The sequence below is a fragment of the Salmo salar genome, chromosome 24 (genome assembly GCF_965601325.2).
Source record: "Salmo salar chromosome 24, fSalSal1, whole genome shotgun sequence".
Taxonomy (NCBI): domain Eukaryota; kingdom Metazoa; phylum Chordata; class Actinopteri; order Salmoniformes; family Salmonidae; genus Salmo; species Salmo salar.
Window position 1 is genome coordinate 26,340,915 of NC_138314.1, and position 12,006 is coordinate 26,352,920.

General features: G+C 43.5%; 1 long non-coding RNA gene across 1 annotated transcript; it reads right to left on the minus strand.

Moving 5' to 3' along the window:
* Window positions 1–2,363: 2,363 nt before the first annotated feature.
* LOC145863997 (uncharacterized) lies at window positions 2,364–2,885 on the minus strand. Its single transcript, XR_014382598.1, has 2 exons — window positions 2,803–2,885; window positions 2,364–2,629 (listed from the first exon to the last, which is right to left on the minus strand). It is a non-coding gene; the product is annotated as an uncharacterized LOC145863997 (long non-coding RNA).
* Window positions 2,886–12,006: the final 9,121 nt, after the last annotated feature.

Genomic DNA, 12,006 nt, shown 5'->3' on the forward strand with positions numbered 1-12,006 from the left:
GAGGTTCTCACCCAAGATTTGACGGTACGTGGCCCCGTCCATCGTCCCTTTGATGCGGTGAAGTTGTCCTGTCCCCTTAGCAGAAAAACACCCCCAAAGCATAATGTTTCCACCTCCATGTTTGACGGTGGAGATGGTGTTCTTGGGGTCATAGGCAGCATTCCTCCTCCTCCAAACACGGCGAGTTGAGTTGATGCCAAAGAGCTCCATTTTGGTCTCATCTGACCACAACACTTTCACCCAGTTGTCCTCTGAATCATTCAGATGTTCATTGGCAAACTTCAGACGGGCATGTATATGTGCTTTCTTGAGCAGGGGGACCTTGCGGGCGCTGCAGGATTTCAGTCCTTCACGGCGTTGTGTGTTACCAATTGTTTTCTCGGTGACTATGGTCCCAGCTGCCTTGAGATCATTGACAAGATCCTCCCGTGTAGTTCTGGGCTGATTCCTCACCGTTCTCATGATCATTGCAACTCCACGAGGTGAGATCTTGCATGGAGCCCCAGGCCGAGGGAGATTGACAGTTCTTTTGTGTTTCTTCCATTTGCGAATAATCGCACCAACTGTTGTCACATTCTCACCAAGTTGCTTGACGATGGTCTTGTAGCCCATTCCAGCCTTGTGTAGGTCTACAATCTTGTCCCTGACATCCTTGGAGAGCTCTTTGGTCTTGGCCATGGTGGAGAGTTTGGAATCTGATTGATTGATTGCTTCTGTGGACAGGTGTCTTTTATACAGGTAACAAGGTGAGATTAGGAGCACTCCCTTTAAGAGTGTGCTCCTAATCTCAGCTCGTTACCTGTATAAAAGACACCTGGTAGCCAGAAATCTTTCTGACTGAGAGGGGGTCAAATACTTATTTCCCTATTTAAAATGCAAATCAATTTATAACATTTTTGACATGCGTTTTTCTGGATATTTTTGTTCTTATTCTGTCTCTCACTGTTCAAATAAACCTACTATTAAAATTATAGACTGATCATTTCTTTGTCAGTGGGCAAACATACAAAATCAGCAGGGGATCAAATCCTTTTTCCCCTCACTGTATAGGTTTGTCTTATTCCAGAATACACCCATAATTGTGATCCACACAGTATGGTTCTATGTTTTCCACTCTGTGATTAAATGTAGTTCTCAGAATAGAGCATTTTTGAATTGCTAATTATGTTTGTTATTATGTAATATAAGGGGCATGCATCAAGATCTAAAGCATGGCAGATTGAGCTGCTGTGGAGTGTTGTGCTACTTGGGCCTCTAGTTCCTACGCAGGCTACAACATGTTACCAGAAGAATACGTTCAGGAAATGTAGTATTCTTATATTTTATAGACTACATTTACAGTGCAAAGCCAGTGGAATGTCGTCAGTAAAGATTGAAAAAGGTAAGGGGCCTAAACAGCTACCCTGGGAAATTCCTGATTCTACCTTGATTATGTTTGAGAGGCTTCCATTAAAGAACACCCTCTGTTTTCTGTTAGACAAGTAACTGTTTATCCACATTATAGCATGAGAGGCTTTGTTTGACCGCTCTACCATAAAGGCCTGATTGGTGGAGTGCTGTAGAGATGGTTGTCCTTCTGGAAGGTTCTCACACCTCCACAGAGGAAGTCCGGAGCTCAGAGTGACCATCAGGTTCTTGGTCACCTCTCAGACCAAAGCCCTTCTCCCCCAATTGCTCAGTTTGGCCTGGCGGCCAGCTCTAGGAAGAGTCTTGGTGGTTCCAAACTTCTTCCGTTTAAGAATGATGGAGGCTACTGTGTTCTTGGGGACCTTCAATATTGCAGAAATGTTTTGGTACCCTTCACCAGATCTGTGCCTTGACACAATCATGTCTCTGAGCTCTACGGACAATTCCTTCGACTTCATGGCTTGGTTTTTGCTCTGACATACACTCTCAACTGCTGGAGCTTATATATTCAACATACAGAAAACATCTCAGAGGGTTGATCTAGCTGCAGATAGCCAATTCTCCTCTATGTGTTTTCCCCTTGCTGCTAATAAGCTCTTATCAATCTAACTAAATTAATAGAGAACATCTGGTTATCTGACGGTCTATGCAGCAACTATTGTATTAGAGACAAGCTCTGGTTATTTTATTTACGAGACAAGTTGTTAAGAACAAATTCTTATTTACAGTGGCAGCCTAGGAACAGTGGGTTAACTGCCTTGTTCAGGGGCAGAACGACAGATTTTTACCTTGTCAGCTCAGTTGCTGACCCAACGCTCTAACCACAAGGCTATCTGCCGCCCCAAGTCCTGCCTTCTCACAAACTGCACAATAAATGTGTAACCAAGGGGGAACTAGTGCATTTCTCTGAGAAAAGCTGCTGCGGTGCTACCAATCATCCAAAACACTTGAAACTCTTGTAAAATAATTTGCATTTATTTGATCAAATAGACTTTGAAAGGGTAGACATGCAGAAATTCCTCTTGTCAAAAGTCTTGCTGTTACAAAAGTAGTTCTTCATGCAGTGTAACAGGTTACAGGTTCTTCTTGGTGAAGCGCCTGAATGGCTTCATCATTGCTGAAAAGACCCTGACAATCAAGGATCGTTTTTTGATAGGCTGAGATATGGAGGGAGAAACCTCTCCAACTGGAGATTCAGCACCATGAGCCTCAATGTGTGGAGCTAGAAACACAAGAGAAATGGATGGGGAGAGAGGGAGAGAGAGAGAGAGAGAGAAATACAGTATAATAACTTTGATAAATAACAGTGCTATGAGTTTGGTAGGCATACTCTATGTTTCTAACACACACCTAAACAAAATTACAAGCTATAGCAGAGCTCTAAAACATCCTTACCTATGCAATGTCCATCAGTAGAGGGAATCTCAGTCTGTTCCTGGACTGAATGGCAGTGCTTTTTGTTTCCTCTCTTGGAACGCTAACAGGGGAAAGGTAAAGAAAATGGTACAGAGAATAAATAAATAAATGGAACACTTCTGAATCCAAGGCAACAATTTAGTGATGAATAAAACATATTTATCTCATATATTTGTCTTATCATAGCCACATCAATAACATCAGCACCTAACTGGAACAAAAAACAAATGCTAACTCCCTGCTATACCTTGAAGTTGATCCTGAGTTTGGTCATTGAAAAGCAAAGGAAGCTCCTTCTTGCTTTCTGCTCAGCCCCCCTCTCTGTCTCAGCCTGGTCTGCTGGGTTTGTTGCAGCCGAAGCTGGTCTTGACGCCTCCTTGCGTCCCTGTACCAGCTGCTGGGTCAAGGACTTTACCAGGACTCTGTCAAATGCAGGGTCCTGGGAGGAAATAGCTGCTTGCAGGGTGTTATAAGAGCCAAACTCCTCCATCAGGTTTTTATGTACACCTCTGAACACCCTGTGGATGTGCAGGTTCTGGGAATATTCCTGTGTCCTGGAGAATCTGGATGCAGCACAGAACTCAGACAGGACTTGTCTGATGAGTTGCTGAGATGTTTCTGTCATGTCTGGTGCCTGTTGGGAGGGTCCATCTAGGGCTGAGGGTCTGATCTTCGATAGCAACCTTATCACCAGTACGGTGACCAAACAGATGACATCATCTTTGCTGGAGTCCATCAAGTACTGCAGTGGGAATGCAGTGGCACTGCTGATGTCTGGGCTGATTAAGAGCTCCCTCAGATGGCCAGAGCTGCTGGGGATGCTCACCTCCTTCTCTTCAATGTCAATCCCATCTCCCTTTGGTACCAAAGAGGTTCCCTTGCTGGTGAAAGATGGAGTAGTGGAGGATCGAAAAGAGGCTTTAGCACTCGGTGGTCGGCTGCTGTCAGTCATTGGACTGTTACGATGCAGGGGTTCATCTGTGTGTGCCATCATCTTTGTCCTTAGGTCACTTGTAGAAATCTCTGGCATTTTAGAGTCCCTGGTGTCGATGCAGGAGCTCCTGACGATGGGGCAGGTCAGATCAAAAGGCACTTCGTCAGGGATGGGAGTGCCAGGGAGGTTGATCTCTAACTCACACTCTGACCTAGGACCCTTTGAAGAGCTAGACAAGGAACTACGACCCTTTAAAGAAGTGGACAAAGATGAACAGGTTCTAGGGATGTCTTGGCAGACTTGTTCACTGTCATCCTCACTTTTCTCAACCTCCTTCAGCATAGTTCCTACCATATCGTTGATCTGAAGGAGCTCCCTGGAATCCTTAATTCGCCCTAAGTTTGAGATTTCACTCTGGATAGCAACCAGGATTTCCCCAAGGGTCTCTTTGGAAGAAGCATTTTCTGTCCTTTCGGATCCGGATGGCTTCAGCCCTGTGAAGAAATCCTTAAGTATGTTCTTCATATTGACGCAGATGGTCTTAGCTGTTGACCAAAGCTTCTCTTCTGATATTTTAACACTCAATTCAGTATCATCCAGTTGGGAGCCCCCGTAGGAGCACTGCGAAACTCTCCCACTTCTTTCCAGGAGCACAGTGTCAGTGGACTCATTTTTCTGGAAAATAGTCGCCATTCCTTTGACAAAGGTTTCCACTAATCCAGGGGCTGTATTCTGAGAGGACATGGAGGCAATCTCTGATGGCGAGCTAGATGATAAGCCAGCCTGCAGACTTTTCTGAAGACCAGTATGGCTGATCTGTGTGATAAAGGAATGACTGGATCTCATCAGCACTTTACTCACTGCCTCTTCTGCCTGAGTCTGAAAGTCATTGCTAGAGAGCTTCTTAATGCTCTGAATCAGACTAGTAGAGGACTGTGTGATTCTGACACTCTCTTCTGAGCTCAGTTGAGAACATTGAGTACTCACACTCAAGTCTTCATTGGGTGAGGGTGACTGGGAAATAGTATAGTCATCAAGCTTTGATAGGACACCATCAACAAGCCAACAAACATCTAGGGACTCATCAGATGAACTGACAACGGCCAAGCATTTACTCTCCACTTTTGATAACTCTGACTTGTAGATGGAAAAAACACTGCTAAGAACTTCTTGAGTGCTGCTATCCAGATTGGAGAGACAGAGAGCTGGTATTGGTTGGCTCTCACTGGGAACTCTACTAAGTTTGGTGCTGGGTAACTGGACCTCAACAGTTGAAACAGTTGCCTTTTCCAGGGTGTCTGAAGACTCCTGAAGAGAAGCATCCTGAGCTACACCTTCTTCTCGAGCGGATAGAGTTAAAAGGTCCCTCAGATTTGCTCGTATAAGGCCATAGAGTTTTCGGGCTGGAGAGAAGGTTATCTTCTGTGAAAACCCTGTTTTGTGGTCATTTACAGGAACTGGCCAATCAACTGCTTCACATTTGCCTTCAAGTGATGCTATCGTCTCCATGCCTCCCACAAATGCCTTAACAATCACTGTGGCAGTGGAGCTTACAGATGTCAGGGCTGTGCAGCTGGTATTCAGGGGAGCTTCAGTAAGGCTAGGAGCAGCACTAGAAGGCCTAGAGGAAGGAGCCACGCCAGAAGAGCTGCTGACTTTCCTTGTAAGGATGGTGCTCACCGCCTTGAGGGCTTTAGACTGAAAGTCGGGGCTGGAGAGGGTCTGAAGCTTTCTGGACACCACACTGCTAGAGGATCCAGTCTCTTTGAGAAAGTGAGTGGTCCCTTCTTTCCCAGATGGACACTCAACATCAAGGTCACATTGAAGATTGGTCAGAAATTTAGACCCCAAGATTGTCATCTTCTTGGCCAGATCCAATAGGATGTTGTAGTCCTGTGCCATTTTGTCCATTGTGCCGACAATGGCATTCAGCACATCATCGGTCACAGGGTCCATGAGGGGCTCGATAAACCCTACCCACTCTGGCTCAGACGTTTGGCTCTGTAGCTCGTCCAGGATCTGCACCGAGGCTACCCGAATTACCTCCTTGCCTGCTGCTATGTCCTGACTGTCCATAGGGGGGCAACTCCCCGAGCTGGCCTGAATGGCCACTGAGAGGCCAGAGTTAAGCTGGTGTACTACCTCCCCCGCGATAGCATAGCTCAACTCGGAAGAGCTGGAGGAGGTGGGGTTGGAGTGACCCTCAACCAGGGATATCAGGAGGCTCTCTTCCGTTACCCCAAAGAGAGCCTTCAGAGGCTCCTCCATGAGGGGAGCCTCTCTAGTTGCTGGCAAACTCTGCAATGAGGTCTGGGACCTTGAAGATAAACACACAATCACCACTTATGCCATGCAAATGTGACCAGCCAGCTGGTATCTAATCTGGGTCATTAGTGAGCTTGAAAATCAAATGAGAGCAATGATGGTTTACTTCTCATACCATCATAGTTCTAGAAGCCTAAAGCCAACTGACACGAGTTTTTGCCTGATTTTTATGTTTGTACGACATCAGAATATGATTACTTCAGAAAGGCATGTACCTGATCTATTTATTCATAGATTACTTTATGGCTAACCCAGTTAAAAATTACTTTCACCTGGACCCACCCCCACAGGGGCAACATTTCTGACCAGATCTTCAAACTACAAGGTATGAATTCCAAGTTAATAATTTATGATAAGTATGGGTCAGGTCTTGCAATTATTAAGTTGAAATATTGCTGTGAACATACCTCTTAGGCGACCAGCATGGTGATGAGGTTCTGCGAGTGGATTTTTGGCGGCACCCTGCACTGCCATTCCTCCTCCTCTCCTTAGTCCAGTAGTTCATCTCATTGATCAGCAGCCTTTTCTCTCGCTCATCCAGACTGCCTAAGGAATCATCAGACCCTGTCAGAGAGCACTGGGATTCTGGGGAGGCTGCCCCACTCCTCAGGTCCACACCCATGATACGAGCTAGCGCTGGTAGGAGAATGCGGAGGGCTGTCTGGGTCACGACCTTAACAATCTTCAGACACAGCATGGAGAGCTGCTCGAATGTGAGCTATGGCCAACAAACGGAGTAATGTTTTTGTCAATCAAGCAATTCCATGACACCATTCCCTATATAGCGCACTACTTTTGACCAGAACCTTATGTGGAGAGACTTACGTTATTTTTCATGCCATTCTGAATCACTCTCCATTGGCTAGAGAAAAGAAAAGAAAGGAAACATATTTTAGCTGCACACTGGTGTTGAGTTAGTGGAGTCACTAGATAGCCATGTTAGGGAAAATAAAAGTGTATTTAATTAAGCTATTAGCAAGTACATGAGCCATTTTGTTCTTGATTTACAGGAAGAGTTAGGGGTGTGGTTACGGTGATGTTAGGGTTAGGTGTAGTGTTTGAAATCGCATTTGTGGTTAGAAGGTGCACTATGACTATAAATTCAGAGTTGTTGTATGTGAGGTTGGAGAAAGACATGGGACTTGCTCATCAGTTAGACTCCTCAGGAAGGAGAGGAGGATTGGGGCACAGCATGTCCCAATCTTGAGAGAAGGCATTAGAGTCCTCTGAGCCTCCTTCTCCAGCTGCTCAATGATAGATCCCCTTTCCCGGAAACCACACCCGGGTGTCTGAGAAGACTCTGGGAAACCGCAAAGAGAAATCTAAAGTTGAATCTGAACTTTATATCTAATTTTCTTCACCTTTAGTGATTTGATTGCACTGGACAGGTAAAAGCACATCTCTCTGCGGGCATCCACTATATTGCTTTATCCTATATAGATACTATCTTCTCAGATCAGTGCTGATGAATTTGAACACAACCTGCACCCAACATGAAGTAATCTCGGACCTGCACCAATGCTGCTGTCCTCCTCCACGGAAGTCTTCTTGGCACGGCCACTGGACTTACGTTTAGCCTACATGACAACAGATTATAGGTCTCATAGCAGATCTAAGGTCAGTGTAGCGTCTCCTCCTAATGCTTTAAGGTTAGGATTTAGTGATAGTAAACCAATCCTAGATCTGTGCCTAAGTAGGCAGAGGATGTGTAAAGGACAGCATATTTCTTACCTTGCCTCCAGTCCTGTTCTTGTTGTTCTCATGTGTCTCTGTTTCATCCTTCATATTCTCCACAACTTTATTTTGATCATCCGGGGAATCCTCCCATTTCACGCTCTGGTGGATAAATGAGAGGTCAATATCAGTGCTAAGTTGTGACTTTATGAAAGAACTTATTCGCTCCTATTTTAAACAAAATGGCAATAGTGGTCAGATTTCAGTCCATGGATCAAACCAGTGAGACCTATTGCTGTGGTAGTGACCTACTATACTGTTAGTAATTTCTCCTCTAAACTAAAAATAGTCTAAATGAACCATACCTTGCTGTTGTCTGACATGATGTGTAGCTTATTGTTGTAGGCTATTTAGAGGTAATACTAATATCTCCTTTGAAAAAACGTCAGTGAACCATCGGCAGACAACTGAAGTGAATATGAACTTCCTTGAATTATGCCAAAGCATTGTTGAATACTCGATTCCGATTGGCTGAAGCGAGGGCATTCCTCAAAGATGTCATACACACATGATGTCACAATTAGGCCTAAGTCTAATGTCTATATGAATTGTCAATGTCATTAGAAAACAGATCATAGCTTGTCAAAGTTCTGCCAAACGAAAATATTTGCAAGTGCACGTTTTTGCGTTAAATTTATGGTTTATCAAGCATCCTCATTCATCACCATGCACAAAAACGTAACTCGCTGCAATCCATTAGCTATAATTCTGAGGTTGCAAAGCTGCAAAACTAGGACATGCAATAAATTATAACCACTTGCACTTAGAATAATTTAAAATCAATGACGTTCTAGGGGGCTTTAACTATTTCAGCATTATGGAGCTGTCCGCTGCATAGAGCTGACACGTTTCTAGGCGTCAGGGGAACGTGCCATGGTGCTGAAATGTTTCGAGTCTGGGCAGCACCTGAGACCGCGGCATGGTGCTGAAATGGAGCAGGGCTCAGTTCTATGGGTATCTCATGCGGATTTTCCTGCTAGCCTATGTATAACGATACTATAATTACATTATTTTCATCCATCCGTCAACAAAAAGGGCATGTCAACGTTTCCCAAGCAATAATGCAATGAAGCCAAGCCGAGATGTATAGTTCTTCATCCAGAGGACGAAGTTCCACTGTATCATCTAAAACGTTCAGAGAGATCCCTTAAAACTGCAGAATAAATTCTCCACATCTGTTATGGTAGCTAGGTTAATTTAGCGAGACATGGACAAATCCAACACATAGCGTTTCTACTGAGTCCTGCTTAGAGGTGACTGACTGTCATGTTGCTAGTTGTAATGACGCTATTAAAACAAGAATAGTTATTTGTAATTGCTCTGGGAGCTAATTATTGCAGAGTCCAGCTACACATCCTGCTCGCTGGGCTCATTATGGACAGCCAATGAGCAGCTCAGGTGAAAAAGTCAGCCAGATCTGATCCCTATAAAATACATGCTACTAGGCTACTGTAGCAACCTGCCGACCTGCACAATCCTCCATGGCACTAATGTTACACGCGCAGTATGGTATGCTAACATCCCACAACAATTCCCCAATTGGAATTACTTGCCTAAACTTCCAATCATACTTATTTTCTAATATCAACCATAGTTTCTGCACTTAAGGCTGACTTGCCACTAGAACAAGATGGAATTAGGAAAACTCTAACGCTCGTTAATTAAACGTAGGCTAAAATGAACCTTACCTGGCTGTCGTCAGCCATTATGTGTAGCCCGTTAATTAAGGCTATGCGCCTCTGATACTGCAGCTGTTCTGATAGGCTACTGTAGCTGCTCTGTAACTGTTAAACTAGTCTAATCTAATCTTATCCGTTGAAAACCCGTCAGTGAACCGTCCTCAAACACAATGAACTGATGTCAATATGGACATTAACCTTCACATAAAGATATCAAATACATGACGTCAGATATGCCTAGAGGTATTGTTGACTTAATCAGAATACATATCATAGTGTCACAGTACGTGCTGTTGACAGCCTACCCCCTGAAATCCATGAAGAGTAGCTGCTGCAGCTAAAGGGGATCCATAATAAGTACAAATACAAACTCAATGCACCATGATAATACATGCATCAACTTGTTTTGACATATCACATGGGATATGACACTTCCTGATTCTGAGATACTGTAAATCATCAGACCTTGAGAGGAGATAAAACAACATCTGTTGATCCATTTCACAGGTTTCTGGTGGTTTCTAAGCATTCTACATGTGTTGGGGAAGGAGGGTGGGATCTCTCCAGAGCATCTAATTACATCAATCATGTCTTGCCATGCATGTGATATGAGATAATGTTATGCACCGTCAAATAATAATGTGGTTATAGAGGGTTCAACAGGTTAGCACCTCGGGAGTGAATGTCAGTTGGCTTTTCATAGCCGATCATTCAGAGGTCGAGACAGCAGGTGTGGTAGAGAGGGTTAGAGGGAGAGAGATAGAGAGAGAGAGAGAGAGAGAGAGATCGAAGATCGAAACAGAAGGTCCGTGACAAGGTATGACGTCCGGAGAACACACATGCCTCTTCATGTGATACATGATGTTTGGCTGTGATGTGCGAAGTGTTATCTTATGGGTTTGGTGATTGTTCTGTGTGAAGCCGTATTCTGCATTGCATCATGGAATGTGATGTGAAATCCCTGGGCCTATGGCTGTTGAAGCTACTCCACTGCACTGCTGCTGTGAGCAGGAGTGGGAGAGAAGCCATGCTTTTATTAGACTCTTCTTCTGTCACTCATTCGCCTGCCTCTCCATCTCAAAGGCTGCCAAATATTTTGAAGAGTGGTTAAAGAGGTGGCTGTGTGCACACACACTCATACTCCAACTCTATTTATAGGTTTGTCTTATTCCAGAATACACCCATAATTGTGATCCACACAGTATGGTTCTATATTTTCCACTCTGTGATTAAATGTAGTTCTCAGAATAGAGCATTTTTGAATTGCTAATTATGTTTGTTATTATGTAATATAAGGGGCATGCATCAAGATCTAAAGCATGGCAGATTGAGCTGCTGTGGAGTGTTGTGCTACTTGCGCCTTTAGTCTTTGCCTTGGTCTGATTACTATTTTTCATTTGTGAGCCCTCAACGTGGGCATGAAAGGGATGTTTTGTTTTTTTGAATTCTTTATTACTTGCATTTCACTTGATTAGCTTAATTGTTTAATTACCTTAATTGTTTGATTAGAATACAAAGTTTCATTATTCATTATGATTATGAATAGCACTAAAAAACTGCTTTTGTATAGGGCTTTCTCTTCTTATACCCATTCCTATTCAGGCTACAACATGTAACCAGAAGAATACATTCAGGAAATGGAATATTCTTATTTTTATAGAGGTCATTTACAGTGCAAAGCCAGTACGTTGGTAGAACAAAATTAAGAAAGGTTAAGGGGCCTCAACAGTTACCCTGGGGAATTCCTACAATAAAGGCCTGATTGGTGGAGTGCTGTAGAGATGGTTGTCCTTCTGGAACGTTCTCCCATCTCCACAGAGGAACTCTGGAGCTCAGAGTGACCATCAGGTTCTTGGTCACCTCCCAGGCCAAATTCCTTCTCCCCCTATTGCTCAGTTTGGCCTGGCGGCCAGCTCTAGGAAGAGTCATGGTGGTTCTAAACTTCTTCCGTTTAAGAATGATGGAGGCCACTGTGTTCTTGGGGATCTTCAATATTGCAGAAATCTTTTGGTACCCTTCACCAAATCTGTGTCTTAACACAATCCTGTCTCTGAGCACTTCAGACAATTCCTTCGACCTCATGGCTTGGTTTTTGCTCTGACATACACTGTCAACTGTGGGACCTTATATAGATAGGTGTTAGCCTTTCCAAATCATGTCCAATCAGTTGAACCAATCAAACATCTCAAGGATGATCAATGGAAACGAGTCTCATAGAAAAGGATCTGAATACTTATGTAAATAAGGAATTTCTGTTTTTTATTTTTAATACATTTGCAAAAATGTCTAAAAAACAGTTGTCATTATGGCGTATTGTTTGTAGATTGATGAGTAAAAACATTTATTTAATCGATTTTAGAATAAGGCTGTAACGTAACAAAATGTGGAAAAAAGGGAAGGGGTCTGAATACTTTCCGAATGCATTGTATGTAATGTTATTACAACATTGAACATAGATTCAATGGAGATAATAATTTCCCATTTGACAACTGTAAAAGGTGGTCTGGTATA